Source organism: Elephantulus edwardii, unplaced genomic scaffold (genome assembly GCF_000299155.1).
Source record: "Elephantulus edwardii isolate Elephantulus edwardi_28Jun2011 unplaced genomic scaffold, EleEdw1.0 scaffold00198, whole genome shotgun sequence".
NCBI lineage: Eukaryota > Metazoa > Chordata > Mammalia > Macroscelidea > Macroscelididae > Elephantulus > Elephantulus edwardii.
The window spans coordinates 3,937,363-3,953,870 of NW_006399948.1; positions in this window are offsets into that span (position 1 = coordinate 3,937,363).

A 16,508-nucleotide genomic window follows, 5' to 3' on the forward strand; every position below is an offset into this window, starting at 1 on the left:
GCTCTCTGCACATATCCTTATAGTGTCTTGCTTTGTCATCTTGAGCTGCCTTTTGAAATTTTCTGTTCAGCTCTTTGATTTCTTGATATTTTCCTTTAGCTTTGGCTTCTTGGAGATCTAACGCGATACTCAGTCTCATCTAACATCAATCTTGGTCTTTTCTTCTTCTTCATCCTTTGTAATGATTTTTTTTTGCATTCTTTTTAGATGTTTTTCTTGATATCCTCCCAGAGCTCATTTAGTTTGCGCTCATTAGTGCTCAAGGTTCAAACTTATTCTCTTAGTAGCATACAGAATTTTAGTACTTTATTCTACCAATAGAACTCAACAGCATCAATTTTTCTGTCATCTTTATTCACCGTTCAACTCTCAGATACATAACAAGTAATTGAAAAAAAATCATGACATGGAATAAATATAAATATGTCTTTCCTTCCCCCTCATTCACTATGTTTTATAAAATCAATCATCACTGGAATATGCCCCATTTTTCTGTCTTTTCAATTCCACATAGGATCTTTCATATTTCTTTTACTCTCTCCATCTACCCACCAAATTGTGCCAACCTGTGATTTTTGTCCCCACCCATCATCATTCCTCTGTTACTCACCTTTCTTCATTTGGATCCCCATAAATGTTTTATTAGTTATCCTTCAATTATTAAAATAATAGTCTTATGCAATATTTGTCCTTATATGACTGAGTTAGTTCACTCAGCATAATGTTTTCCAGTCTCTCCCAAGTTATATAGTATTTTTCAAAACAGTTGCTTCTAAATTCTATTTAGAATTTCACTGTTTGAATGTATTATAGTTTTTCAATCCATTTGATTGTGCTTGAACATTTGGTCTGTTTCCATGTTTTTGCTATTGTCAATAATGCTCTTGTTGACACTAGTATACAAATCTCCATTTGTGTCTCAGTTCTAATTTCCTTGAGGAGTATTACTATACGTGGAATGTTGTGTTGTTGTTATGTGCCGTCGAGTCGCTTGTGACTCATAACGACCTTATGTACAACAGCCCTAAATTATGCTCTGTCCTGTGCCAATCACACTGTCTCTGGCACACCCATTCTGATTAACCCAGTTACTGAATCAATCCACCTCATAGAGGGCCTTCTATGTTGAGCTTTTTGAGAACACTTCAAACTGTCATCTAGAGTGGCTGTATCATTTTACAATCCCATGATCAGTCTCTCCACATCCAGTCTCTCCACATCCTCTCCAACATTTAGTACCTGCTGTCCTTTTAATCTTTGCTACTGCTACTGGGGTGAGATGGTTTCTCATGTTTGCTTCTTTTCTAGTGATTTTGAGTATTTCTTCATGTTTCTATTTGCCATCTGAATGTCTTTCTCTGTGAAAAGTCTTACCATGTTTTTTTTGCACATTTTGTAATTGGGTTATCAGTTTTTTCTTGTGAAGGCCTTGTAGTATTCTGTAGATTTTTGTAATGAGACCTTTGTTTTATATGGTATTGCCAAATAGTCAGTGGGTTTGCTTTTCATTGCAATGGAAACAGTTTTTCATACACACATCAAATCTTTAAGAGAGTCCATTCATCAATTGTACACTCGCCTGGTTGCACATTTCTGGATGCATTTGTCAACATATTTATACCATAGGCGAAACCTGCATCATTCGGTCCCATTTTGTCTCATATGGTCTTTGTGGTTTGGGGCTTTACCCATAGGTCTCTGATCCACCTTGAGTTGATTTTTGTGTATGATGTGAGATGTGGAACCTGCTTCAGTTTTGTGCAGGTAGCAGTCTAGTTTTGCCAACAATCTTTGTTGAAGAGCTTGTCTTTTTTCTATATGCTATGTTTTGCTTCTTTTTTTAATATCATATGATCATAAATAGATGAGTACATTTCTGGTTTCTCAATTCTGTTCCATTCTTCTTTGTGCATGTCACTGTACAATAACATGATGTTATTACAGTTGTGTAGTAGACTTTGAGATCAGAGAGTGCTATGCCTTCCAGTTCATTTTTATTTTTCAAAAGTGCGTTTCTTATTCAGGATCTTTTTCTTCTCCAAATCAACTTGACAATTGCCTTTTCAATCTCCTTGAAAAATGAATTTAGTATCTGTACTATGGTTGTGTTAGGTTTGTATATTGTTTTTGGTAGGATTGCTATTTTTACCATATTGAGTTTTCCTATACATGAATAGAGAACATTTTTCCATTTATTTAGGTTTTTTATTGTTTCTCACAGAAGTATTTTGCAATTTTCTTTGTAAAGATTATTTATGTTTCTAGTTAGCATTTCCTATGAACATGGAGAGAGGATGAAAGGCACCAAAGCATCAAGGTCTCTCCTTCATAGGGTCGCTATGAGTCGCCTGAGAGTCGACGGCACTTAACAACAACAACAGTTAGGGTTTATTCCTAAGTATCTCAATTTGTGATTAGTTACGTACTTTGGACATGTTGCAAGGAGGAACCAGTCTTTGGAGAGGGACATCATGCTTGGTAGGGTGGAGGGGCAGCGCAGAAGGGGAAGGCCCCCAGTGAGGTGGATTGATTCAGTGACTGGGGTAATCGGGATGGGTGTGTCGGAGAAGGTGCGATTGGCACAGGACAGAGTAGAGTTTAGGGATGTTGTACATAGAGGGTCGCTATGAGTCGCAAGCGACTCGATGGCACATAACAACAACAACAACAACAAAGTAAAATTTGTTGCTTTTTTAGATTATTTATCTGTGTGGGTTTTTGTTTCTCTTTTTGTTTTTTGTAACCTTAGAGGAATTCCACAGACTTATGTACGTTGATTTTATAGAATATTGCTTTTTGAAGTTGAATATAACCTCAGTATTTTTTATGCGCAAAAGAAATATGGCCTTTTTTTCAAATCAAAAACATATCTTTAAATACTAGAAATAGTTCTAATCTGGAAATATCTCAAACGCTCATTCAGAGTAGAATGGATAATTAAATTGTAAGACATTTCCATCATGAAATACTATATGGCAGTTATAATTACATGAAATAATGGGGGTAAACTCTGACAAAATGTTTCATGAGAGAAGTTAAAAACAAAATATATCTCTGATGGCTTTATGGTAATGAGTTGTGCTGCAAACCCAAAAGCATGTGATTTGAATTCTCCATTTAGTTTAAAAAGAAAGATGAAGAATCACCTGACATACAATTGACAATCTTTGAAAACCCACTGGAGTGTCAGCTATGAGTCAGTTCTAACAGAATGGTTCCTAATAATAATAACAATACAAATTTCATAATACAGAACTCCAAAAAAGATAAAATTAATGTATGCTTCTAAAACTGAAATAGTGACTATCCTTTGAGGTCATGACTAAAAAGAAAATTGTGTATATATTTTGTGGTGATGGTAATTTTCTTATTAAATAGTCTTGTTAAATCAGTGTGTTCACTTTGTAAAGCTACATGAAACTATTAACTTATGGCTGTATTGTTCAACTGCATGCACATTTTATTCAGTTAAAAGTAAAGTCAAATAATAAAAGAAACAATATTGACAATGAACAAGATCTTCACAGTATTTATTCTTAAACATGAAAATTGCAACTTAGAGAGTATAGGTACATAACATTAGTCACATATTTTATAAATTAAAAAGCTGTTAATTGGACAAGTTTTTTAATAATGCATTATTTTTATTAGAATTTTTCTGGTTTTTATATGTTGTATCAACTACATTTTAAATTAAGGTTAAAGTAAGTTTAAGAACAGATTAGCAACATGCAACTTTAATCACAAAAGAACTTCATTAATAAAAGAGAAATATGAAAGAACAGAATCTTTCAAAACAACCAAAAACTGTAACAAATGAATTCTTTACAAATTAAGAATTATACAATAAAAAATATTCTGAGTTTATCCTAACCCAGCAACTGCTGTAGAAGAAACAAAAGTATTATTCTTTAAATCTTCAAATAAGCAGATATTTGCAAAGGTTTGAAATGTAAAAGAAATCTGGAAACAAGATATATCTTTAAATTATGCAAAAAAACCCTTTATACGTTGTATAAATCATAATTAAACCTCTATATAGAGTATCAGCAAAAGTGCTGCAAATGTATTTTCCTTTTAGCTTGAAGACCTTTGAAGTTAATGATAGTTCAACATCCTGAATATGAAATAAACATGAGGGTAATGTAAAATAATTATATATACACAATATGAAGATGTATTTACAAAAAATTGAGGAAAAGTTCTTTTTTGCCTTAATATGTCTGTATATTGAAATGCATTGGGAAAACTAATATCTAGAGACTACCTAAGAACGTACAACTGAAACACAAATCTTCTTTTGTAAGTAAGAAGAGAGTGGTTTTTTTTTTAAATTTTGGCTTATCCTAAGGCAAAGCTATTGAGTAGCTACTCTTTATTCTTCACTTTATTTTTATTCAATGTCATGAATTTCAGGCAATCTATATATCAGACAACTCTAAATTTATACGGTATAATGCATTTTCAGCACATCCATACTTGTGAGAAAAAAAAAATAAGCTACCGTTCTTGCTCTCAAGTTCATCTCAGGAAAGTAAAGTTTACATTTTTCACTTAAAATTAAACACAAAAAGCACCCCCCCCCATAATACCCCCAAACTCACTGCCACTGACCTGTCTCTGACACATAACTATAACTCTTCCCCTAACCCTCCAGTGTAGTTTTGAGACGTAAATTGCAACTGAAAGAGGTGCTGCTGGTGGATTTGAATCATGGAAGTTACTAGCCCTTTGGGTTAACAATACACATCCACACAGACTTACATTACTATAACTACCTTTTTCACGTACTCAGTTTAAATGTTTTACATCGCTCCTGACGTTTTTCATGCCACATATTCAGTGTTTCAGAAAATCCCATTACCTTTACCTTCACAACACAGATCAACAGTATTTTTAGCACCTATACTTTAGCAGTCTAACTCAAACTACCATCATTTATCTCCTATATTATTTCAATAACATCATAAACTGGTTTTACGTTTTCCAATCCTGCCTTCATTTACTTAATGTTCGAAGGAAAAGCCAGAGTTACTAAGAATAGTTTAAATAATGTCATCCATCTGCTTAAAAAATGTCAATAACTTTTCTTAAAATATAAGTCAAATTTCCTACTTGTATTGGTCCACAGGGCCTTGCTTAATCTGGCACCCCGTATCTCACTGACTTCGTTGTTTATCATTCTTTCTATGTTTTCCCCACTTGGTTACTTGGGTTTTATGTTATTTATTGACCAGACAAGATCCAATGCAGCTTTTGAAATTTTGTTCTTGCTATTTGTGGTATATTAGGTTGATTTTTCAAAATGGCTTTTTTAGCCATTGGCCTTTGCCTTCCTATATGACTGCCTTGAACTATAATAATGATGTAAATAAGGTGAAAAGTACCTTTTGAGTATCAACACATAAACAAACTATCTACACTACTAATAAGGGAATTGGTCAATTTTTAAATCTTCCATGCTCAAATTAAGCAGATTCAGCAGCAGAAAGGGGGAAATCTCACTTCTACTAAGAAATAAGAGTTCAGTGCACTTTTTTTTTACTAATTTCAATGAACATTTACAGAGATTTTGGATTCCCATTCATTCATTGTTGCAGTTTTCCAGTGCACTTTTTTGCGTGTATGTGCTTTTAATTGGTTTGCTTACCAAGTCCATATACATTGGTTTCAAACTTTTCTTAATTCACATTGTGTTTCATACAATCATTCTCATGCATTATGTTTTATACAATTAATTACTATTGGGTCTTGCTCATCATTACCTTTTTCATACAGATCCTTTCCATATTGTTCACCCCCACATCCTTCCACCCACCAAACTTTGCAACCCTGTGCATTCATCCCTACCCATCCTTCGCCCTCATGACTTAAGTTCCTATACATGTTTTACTAGTTATTCCTCGGCTTTTACAATAATGGTCTTATGCAGCAGTTGTCCTTATAAGACTGTGTTAATTCACTCAGCATAATCCTCTCCAGACTCTCCCAAGTTATGTAGCATTTTTTTAAATCATTGCTTCTGAGTGCTGCCTAGTACTCCATTGTATGAATGTACCACCATTTCTCAATCCATTCTGTTGTGGTTGGACATTTGAGCTGCTTTCATGTTCTTGCAATGGAGAATAAAGTTGCTATGAACATCGATGTACAGCTCTCCATTTATGTCTCCGTTCTAATTTCCTTAGAGTATATTCCTAGTAGTGGAATAGCTGGGTCACATGGAATTTCCATGTTCAACTTTTTTTATCATGAAATTGACTTTTATTAAGATTCATAATTCAACACAGATTGATTTGTAGAACACATGTTGGATATGTTTTCAGCCCAAGAGTTTGCAATAGAAAAGAGCTGGGAACAACCTGAGTGCCCATCAGTAAATAAATAGATAAAGAAGCTCTGGTATATTCACACAATGGAATACTATGCAGCATTGAAAAACAAGGAATTCATGAAATATTATGCAAAATGGATGACCCTGGAGGACATTATGCTGAGTGAAATATTTCAGTCACAAAAGGAGAAATATTGCATAGGGCCACTGTCGTAAAATGGGACTGACATCAGGATTTAGGGAAGACAGAAAAGAAGGGAAGGAATGATGTATACTGCATTGAAACAGATGAGGGAGAGAATTGTTTAAAAGGACATAGGAATGGGTATTCTTGTCAAGACAGAAGTCTAGAGTGAAGACTGCATAGTGGAGTGGACTTTGGAGGAGGGATTACATAATAATTAAAGAGTTTTTCTTTTTCTTTTCAAGGAGAAGAATGAATTGTGGGTGAGAGGGTGGGTAGGAGGAAAAGTGCAACAATGAATGCCTGGAAACCCTAAGTTTCTGTAAACTTTCATTAAAATGAATGAAAAAAAATTCTTCTCTAAATAGCTCTCATACCCACTGGAGCTATTTTAAAGGGCTTAAAGTTTCATCACCCTTCACATGTTAATTTAGTTCAGAACTGACATGTGTGGCATCTATGCACATATGTTGCCTGCAGAGTTATTGGAAGTGGAAAAGTAGTTCTCAACTTTATAGAAGATTCCTTATTATGAACATGCTGAAAACCACTATTCTTGGATCTGAGAATTTTTACTTCCCTCCTATCTCTCGGAGGACAGGCCGTTTATATGGTGGACGAGTTAATGAGGAAACGCCATACTGTCTTCCATAGTGGTTGCACCATTTTACAATCCCACCAACAGTGTAGGAGAGTTCATACCTTGTCATATCCTCTCCAACATTTATTGCTAGATATCTGACTAAACTTTTCCACTGCTACTCGTGTAAGATGGTATCTCATTGTGGTTTTGACCAAAGGTTCCTCTGTGAGTCAGAAAGGGATCTAGAAGAGAACATTTAGAGTAGCAATAGCAAGAGAGAACCAGAGACTGATGTGAGACAGAGCTTAAGGTGAACTGATACCCAGAGCAAACCAGGAAATATTTAAGAAGTTCCTGAAAAACTAGAGTAGGATTAAGGTTGTATAAATGTCACAATTAGCAGGACCAAGAGAGCTTTATTTCTCTAGCTTGAAATCACATGGATAAGGCCAAAAATATGTAAGCACACCAGAGAAACTTGGCTGCAATAATGTATTCTGCTTCCAATTTTAATTATAACTTGTTGTCTTCCCTAATAAAGCCCAATATAATGAGTATTGTTTGGGTTCTTTGTGACCATTGCAAGAAATTAGCAGAATTACTAGTAGCACATTCAGAGGCCTGGAAGAATTAAAGGTGTTAGAATTAGAAGTGTATGTGGGGAAAACTGAAGTATGTCTGGACTCATGGGAATAAGTTTTTTACTGTTGACGACTTGGATTGGGACTCTTCCAACTTGTAGAGTTGATGGAGGTCAAATGCAACCAGCCCCACATCAACTGCATTACTTTTACACTGTTTTTTATATATGGAATATATTCTTGTCAGACATTTGTATGTGCCAGGTAAGTACTGGAACACTTATTTTATGATGATAAAGTAAGAAGCTTTTATTTAGAATGGGACTAATTACTAAAGTAGCTAATAAATTTGAGCAAGTTGCAACAGGGACCCTAGAAGTATACAAAATTTAAGGCTAGTACTAAAAACATCTGATGCAACCTTAGTTTGAATTGTCAGAAGAATGAATAGTATAGAGAGGGGAAATGGCATTCTAGTGTCATTTTTGCAATTGCCTGTGAGCCAATTTCCTAAAGATGACAAAAGGGGAAAAATAAATTCAATTTCACACTCCCTTTGGCATTATCAAATTTAGATGTTTAAGAGGATTATTTTTTTTAAAGAAAGACTAGAGTGCAGAAAAGGGAATGATTTTAATTTACATAGAACCATTTCCTGAAATTTATCACTAAATAGAAAGGTATGGAAAGTGGATTAAATGAGCTATGGAGCAGGAAGATCAGCACATCTTAGTTTGTTTTCTCTTGTAAAAGAAATTGTTACTAAAGTGCCAGTTTTTCAGTGGCACCTACCACAGTCATTTTTTTTTAAAATTATACTTCATTTCTCTTAGCAAGGACCAATCCTCAGAAAGAGAGAATGCTGAGAAGGGTGTAACATCAGAGATATAGAGAAGGGAGATTCTTAAAAAGGTGGATTGACACAATGACTATCAAGATGAGCTTGATTATGACAGAGATCATAAGGACAGTACAGTATCCGAGGGCAAGGCTCAGATCTGTTATTTATTGGGTCAATGTCAGTTACAATACACTTGATGTCAAATAACAAAAAGCTTTTGAAGGAGGAAGAAGAATTTGTATCTTTGAAGTATGATGGTGGTGAAGAATGAAAAAAAATAATATGATGTCATGGATTGAATGTGCCTCCCTAGAATATATAGGCAATACAAATATTTTATAATTATTTCTCATGTACTGATAAATCAAATAGTTGTATGAAAACTGAGGGTGGAATATATTCAATCCTATCATAGCATGGGACTGTGTGGATCATAACAAACTGTGGCTGACTCTGAAAAGAATGGGAATCCCAGAACATTTAATTGTGCTAATGTGAAAACTATACTTGGACCAAGAGGCAGTAGACAGAACAGAGCAGGGTAACACTGCATGGTTCAAATTTGGGAAGGGTGTATGCCAGGGATGCATCCTGTCTCCATACCTTTTCAACATGCATGCAGAGCAGATTATCCGAGAAGCTGGGCTCTATGAGGAGAATTGTGGCATCAGGATTGGTGGAAGATCTATTAACACTCTGCGTTATGCAGATGACACAACCCTGCTTGCTGAAACTGAGGAGGACCTCATGCGCTTGCTGCGAAGGGTCAAGGACTGCAGCCTTCAGTATGGACTGAGGCTCAATGTTAAGAAGACAAAGATTCTCACCACTGGACCAATTGGCAGCGTCAGGATGGATGACGAAGAGATTGAGATTGTTCACAGCTTCAGTTTGCTCGGCTCCACAGTCAACACTCTTGGCACCAGCAGTCAGGAAATCAAAACGTATTGCGATGGGAAAGTCTGCTGTTAGGGACCTCTCTAAAGTACTCAGGAGCAACAGTGTCTCTCTGGAGACTAAGGTGCACCTGATACAGGCCATGGTATTCGCAATCGCTTGTTATGCATCAGAGAGTTGGACAATGACTAGGGAGGACAGAAGGAGAGTAGATGCTTTTGAGCTGTGGTGCTGGAGAAGAGTACTGAATGTACCATGGACTGCCAGGAAAACAAACAGATTCATCTTGGAGAGGATTAAACCAAGCTACTCCTTGGAGGCAAGGATTCTGGGGCTTCGTCTGACATACTTTGGACATGTTGCCAGGAGGGACGGGCCCTTGGAGAGGGACATCATGCTTGGGAGGGTGGAGGGACGGCGCAGGAGTGGAAGACCCTCTATGAGATGGATTGATTCAGTGACTGGGGTAATCGGGATGGGTGTGTCAGAGGTAGTGTGGTTGGCGCAGAATAGAGCAGGATTTAGGGCTGTTGTGCATAGGGTCACTATGAGCCGCAAAGGACTCGATGGCACATAACAACAACAACATCATAGCATCCACTTCCTAAATAACATGCCTCTGGAAACTCTATGAACTTTGATAAATGTCTATAATTGTAGAGGCGCTTCAGGTCTTTTGTTCATAGGATCACTATGAGCCGTGCTCAAATCGCGGTAATCAATAACAACCATCATACTCCTCAGATCCATCAACATTTTAAGTGTAGTCTGTATTACTTTTTTTTTAATGGAGAAAGAATACAGCAGAATGTGGGATCTCAGTACTATCAAGAAAGAAATTCTACAAGTTGAGGGGGTCTGCTTGGACCGAGATCCATGGATGGGAAGCACTTGAAGACAGAGGAAAACAAAAAAATAGGAAAAATCTCCAAGGAATATTGGTTTTACAAATGTTAAAGCAAAAGAAAAATGTCTTCCTTCAGTAATTATACATATTGTTTGTTGTTACAAGCTGCTTGTGCTATGTTATATTGTTGTGATGTATTGCTTGTGACTCATAGCGACCTTATGTACAACAGCCTAAGAATCTGCTCTGTCCTGTGCTAACTTAATGTCTCTGACACACCTAACCTCATTATCTCAGTCACTGTATCAATCCATCTCATTGATGGTCTCCCTCTTTCTCCATCCTTTCACCCTTCCAAGAATGATATATCACTCCTAGGACTGGTACCTCTTTGCAATACGCCCAGAATATGTCAGATGAAACCTCAGAATCCTTGCTTCCAAGGAACAGGTTGGTTTCACCCTGTCTAGAATTAACCTGTTTGTTCTCTTGACAGGACTTGATATATTCAACACTCTTTTCCAACACCACAGTTGAAAGACATCAATTTTCCTTCTATTATCCCTAGTCATTGTTCAGCTCACTGACACATAACAAGCAATTGTGAATACTATGGCATAGATCAGGTGCACCTTAGTCTCCAGACTGATGTTGTTGCTCCTCAGTACTCTGGAGAGGTCCCTGACAGCAGACTTTCCCAATTCAGTTTATCCCTTGATTCCATGGCTGTTGATACCATGAGTGTTGATTGTAGAGCCAATCAAACTAAAGCTGTGAAAAATTTCAGTCTCTTCACCATCCATCATGATACTGCCAACTGGCCCAGTGGTGAGAATCTTTGTTTTCTTGATGTTGAGCTTCATTCTACATTGAAATCTGCTGTCCTTGATCTTCTGCAGCAAGCACTTCAGGACTTCTTGAGTTTCAGCAAGCTAGGTTGTGTCAATCTGCATATAGAAAGATCATTTTCCCCCAGAGGCAGCACCATGAATTTGGCCTTATAGCCCCTAAATTTTAAGAGAAAATGAATTCCTGCTCGTAAAGTAAACTACTTACAGTAATTTTGTTATGGCAGCACTGTATAACTAACAAGCATGAAGGATTAGAACAATTAACAAATTGGTCCTGGAAGTACAGCCAGTTCTTTAGAAGTTAGGGTGGAAAGACTTAATTTCATATTCATGACCTATGCCACCAAATGGTACTAGTATCTGGAGAAGTACTTCATGCTTGTTGCTTAAAGAAGATGGTCTGTGAAAGAGAGAACAGCTATCAATGAGATATATGGACAAAATGGCAGCAAAAATAGTCCAAAGTACAATTGTGAAGATAGTGTAAAATTGGACAGTGTTTTGTTCTGTGGTAGTTAGGGTTCCTGTGTATCAGAGCCAACTTAGTGCCACTTAACAAGCATTCATTTCTTAAAAATTCTGGTGATTCGGAATTAAGTGCTTGATTACTAAATGAAAAGTCAGCAGCTCAAACTTACAAGTGCTTTGCAAGACAAAGATGTAGTTGTCTGCTCCTTGGAAAACTTACAACAGTGAAAATACTATGAGACAATTATGCTCTGTCTTTTAGGATTGATCTGATTCACAATAGATTTGTTGGCGATGAAGAACATTCCTTCCCCCACTAACACAATCAATTATTTCCATTATTTTCCCATTATATCATTCCTTCAATTCCTTTCTAAAAAGGAATAATAGAATCAAGTAGGAGCTAAATTCATTTTATAATGTGTTCACTTTTGTCCTGAGGATTATTAAGTATAGTATTGATTTATACATGATGCTGTTGTTATGAAATATCAAGTTACAAGCAACCCATAGCTGACTACACCTCTACCCCAATGGATTTTCAGAGTCAGTAAATGGCATGAAAGGAGATTGCCAATTTTTCTGTCATGGAACACCTTGTGGAATAGAACTTGGTTTCTTCATGTAACTGGAGCTCCTTATGACTAGACCAGCAAAATAGGTGCTCCATATATATGGATAAAAGATTTTTACTAATAGGAATCTCTATGAATCCAAAGTGGCTAGTCCAAATCTACCAGCTACTCCAAGGGAGAAAGATGGGTAATCTCCTCCCCTAAATCTTTTAGCTTCTGAAATCCCAATGGAGTCAGTAATGAATTGGCTCCAATTTAATGGCAATGAGTTTTGAAATCTGCAGTAACATAGCAGTAACAGTAGTAGTAGCAGGAGTAACACTGATGGTAATACTTATCAAGTCTTATAAAGGTACCAGGAAAATGCTACAAACACTTCAGTTGTATTAGTTTACTTAGTTTTCACTACAATCTGTTAAAAAGTGATACTCATTTCCTTTATTTTAAAGAATCGGAAACTGAGATCCAGAGAAGTAAATTAATTTGTCCAATCAGCTAGAAATTGATTAGGCAAAGACTGCAAGAAAATGAACTTGACAGAAAAATCTATATTTTATTCCCCTAATGAGTTTTACTGCTTCCTTAGTTGACAAGAGATAACTTTTCTTTCCCTCAACTGTGTGGGAATTTTGTTCTCACATCAAGAATGCTAGGCCTGATAATATATTTGAATTCTTCAAACTACCTGCATTACTTTCCTAGAACTGTCAGAAAATTACCGCTAAATTAGTGTTTTAGAATAAAGGGAATTTATTCTCCCACAGTTCTGGAGGCAACAAATCTATGTGTGTTTTCAGGGATACACACTCTTCAAAGATCCTACAAAAAGATCTATTTGTGTCTATTTTAAATTTCACCCATTTTTACTTCTTTAGAGAACTTTAGAGAAATTATGTATCATCATTGGGCATAATTAATTCTTTTTACTCTTGAACAAAATCGGTGGGTAATGTTTTTTTCTTTCTTTTTAGAAGTAAAATACTCTATCAATATCCAAATGTTGTCATTATGTGCAATATCCAAATGTTGTCATTATGTGCAATAGAATAAATATTGACTCAGCAATTCTATGAAAAACAGATCAGAAACTTTTCTTATCCTGCATCATCTTGGCTATCTCTGCTTGGCTCCAGTCCATTGTTCCAGTCATTGGTGCAAATCCTACTCATTCAGGAACTTCTTCTCTTCTCCCCCCTCTGATTATGTTCCATTCCAAGCATGAAAACATTCCATTCCCTTCTGAAAACATTCTCAAAGTTAATCAGATGAATTTTTACCATCCTTTCCTATAAGGAGTACCCTGGTCACATTTCCTCCAACACAAACTTGTTATTTACTTTGATAGTCCCTAGTATATTCAATACTAGTCTCCAGTAACATGTTCAAAGGTATCACATCTTTGTCAGTCTTCCTTATATATTGACCAAATTTCAGATGCATATGAAGTAATTAAAAATATCTTAATTTGGATCAGTAACACTTTTGTCTTTAAAGTGATAAGGTGATAATAATATTCTTTAGCGCTTGGGAAAGGTCCTTGATAGCAAATTTTTCCATTGCAATATTATGAATGATAATCCATTTTTAACAATAAATAGTTCACATTGACATTCAATTTTTAGTGTTTTAACTGCATTTCAAGTTTTGATACCTTAAATTTTTTTAAGATATAAGTTATAAGGAATGATAGATTAATTAAAGCAGTAACAAACTCACTTTGAATTATCTGGCAAGAAAATAAGAACATCTTCAAAGATCAAAACCAAATCGGAATGATGAATTCCAAAACGTAAGCCAACTCTGAAAGTGAAACATGCCCTGAGAGCATGCTGTTACTGAGCTTTTCAAAGGTTTTAACTGGTAGATATTACACAATATAGAAAGCATTGTACACTTTAAAGATGAAGAGATGATTATGCAAACCTTGAAGAAACAAAAGGGTAACTCTAGGTTTCCTATATCTTTCATCTAAGAGATAGATGGCTTAACCATAGCCTATGACACAAAAGATATAGATAATGGGGGAGGGAAACATCTTGAAAATTGATAAACATTATTTAGTCATTATAGGTATCTCATATGTGCATACTAAAGTAATCTGAACATATGTTTCATGAACATTCAATTTATGAGAGACATCAAAGTTAGACTTTCAACTCTAAATATTGAATAATTCTATACTTTAATATTTAAATAATAGTAGTTAACTTCTAAGTTGATTGACTAAATTGTATCCATAAGGATTGATTGGCTGTAAATTTTCCAAGAAAGTATTTTATACTTTTTTTTTTCTGTTTCGGTGGAAGTTTGTGCTTTGGGCATATAGACATATATAGAAGATATAATTCATTCCTTGAAGAAGTTTCTGAATAAATAATGTTGTTCCTGTTGTGTGCCACTGAGCTGGAGCCAACTTGTAGATGAACCTCAAGCAGATTTTCAGAAACTTAATTTTCACAGAAGATTGTCCATCCTCCTCCCACAGAGTAGCTGATGAATTTGAACCACATGCCTTTGAGATTGCAGCACAGCTTCTTACCACAAAGGCTACCAGAGCACCCGTAAGTAGTGACAATACACATGTAAAAATGAAGTAAAAAAGGTTACGCCACTTTTATTGGAAATAAAATAGTGCTTGGGGCTATAAAAAAATAAAATGAAGGAATGGCTTTGCAAAAAAGTAAGAGATATCTTGCTAAGGAAATGACCTTTGAACTTGAATATGAAAGACAATCAGTTATTCAAAGGTTAACATCAAGTATGTTTATTGTTTTCTATCAATTGGTTTATTTTAAAAATTTTTATAATTTCTACTGTCAATTATATAGTATAAGTTACAGTGGGCTATTCAATGTGGTTTGCCTAAAAAAATAGCATTAGCTTTCCTCACATAACTGGAAAATCTGTTCAAATGTGGGTTGCTGGTGACTTCATGAAGGAAATTGGCTACTTTGGTATTAACATAAATAGGTAACTGGCACCTTTGGAGTGGGGATATGCAATTAAGAATGTAAACTACTCTTGTGTAGACTGTTGGATTTGCCATCTTACCAGACTTATTTATGTTGAGCAAGTTCAGAGGTAGAAAAGGTGAATCTCACTATCATCGAAAAAGCAGCAGCAGCTTGTCTTTTTAAACGAGAGACTCTTAAATTAGATGAAGACCAGTAGGCCAGACAAGATCAGTAGGAGGAGTAGAGGTAGTAAATAACCAGCAACTGGTATGGTGCCAAAGCCTAGGATGTCACCCTAAGTTTATTAGGTTTACTATTAGAGGGGAGGTAGAGAGGTGGAGGACACTATATTTAGCAGAAGTAAAATAGTTTTGTGGCTCTGACGCAGAGTAGCAAGGCTAAATAAAGATCAAAGGGAGGACAATCTGTGAGTGCCCCTGAGAAGATGCTCCCTAACTGCATTATTGTATCTTAAGAGTTTCTGATCTAAATCTGAACCTGTTACTTCCCTAGTAAACCTCATAATCATGAGTATTTTCTGTGTTGTCAATGCAATGGATAAACAAATTTCATAGTAGAATCCCGAGAACCTTGGAAAGGATAGTTGGTGCTAGAATTGACAGAATAAGTGTAGGGCATGTGTGATCTCATAGGAATAAGCTTTGTGCTATTGATGTTATTAACGAGAATTATTCTCCTATGAGGAACTAGTAGTGATCAGATTACACCTTCCCAATACCAATCAGATTATATTTGCTAAATAATTGTCATATGCCTAGTATAGATGCTAGATACGCAAATATATTTAACTTTCATATGAATTATGTTGTTGTTGTTGTTGTTGTTATGTACTCTCGAATCACCTGTGATTCATAGTGACTATGTACAACAACCCTAAACATTGTTCTATCCTGTGCCAATCTTATTGTCTCTGGCACGCCTACCCTCATTACCCCAGTCACTGAATCAACCCATCGCATTGAGAGTCTTCCTCTCTTGCGCCGTCGCTCTACCCTCCCAAGCATGACGTCCCTATCAAAGGGCTAGTCCTTCCTTGCAACATGTCAGCGTTATTCACCATTGCAAAAACACGGAAACAACTAAAGTGTCCGACCACAAACGAATGGCTTGAGAAATTATGATACATTCACACAATGGAATACTACTATATACTATAGATAACTATAACTTATTTTTACTTTCTTCCTTTATTATAAAATATGAACTATAAACGTGGCTATTGCTAATCAAGTTGTACATATGTTATAGGTATTTCTTTGTTTTTCCTTTTTTTAAATTTTAATTTAGTTTGTTTATTTTTCATTTCAATGAACACCTACAGAGATTTTGGAATTCCATTCATTCATTGTTGCACCCTTCTCCCCGCACAAAC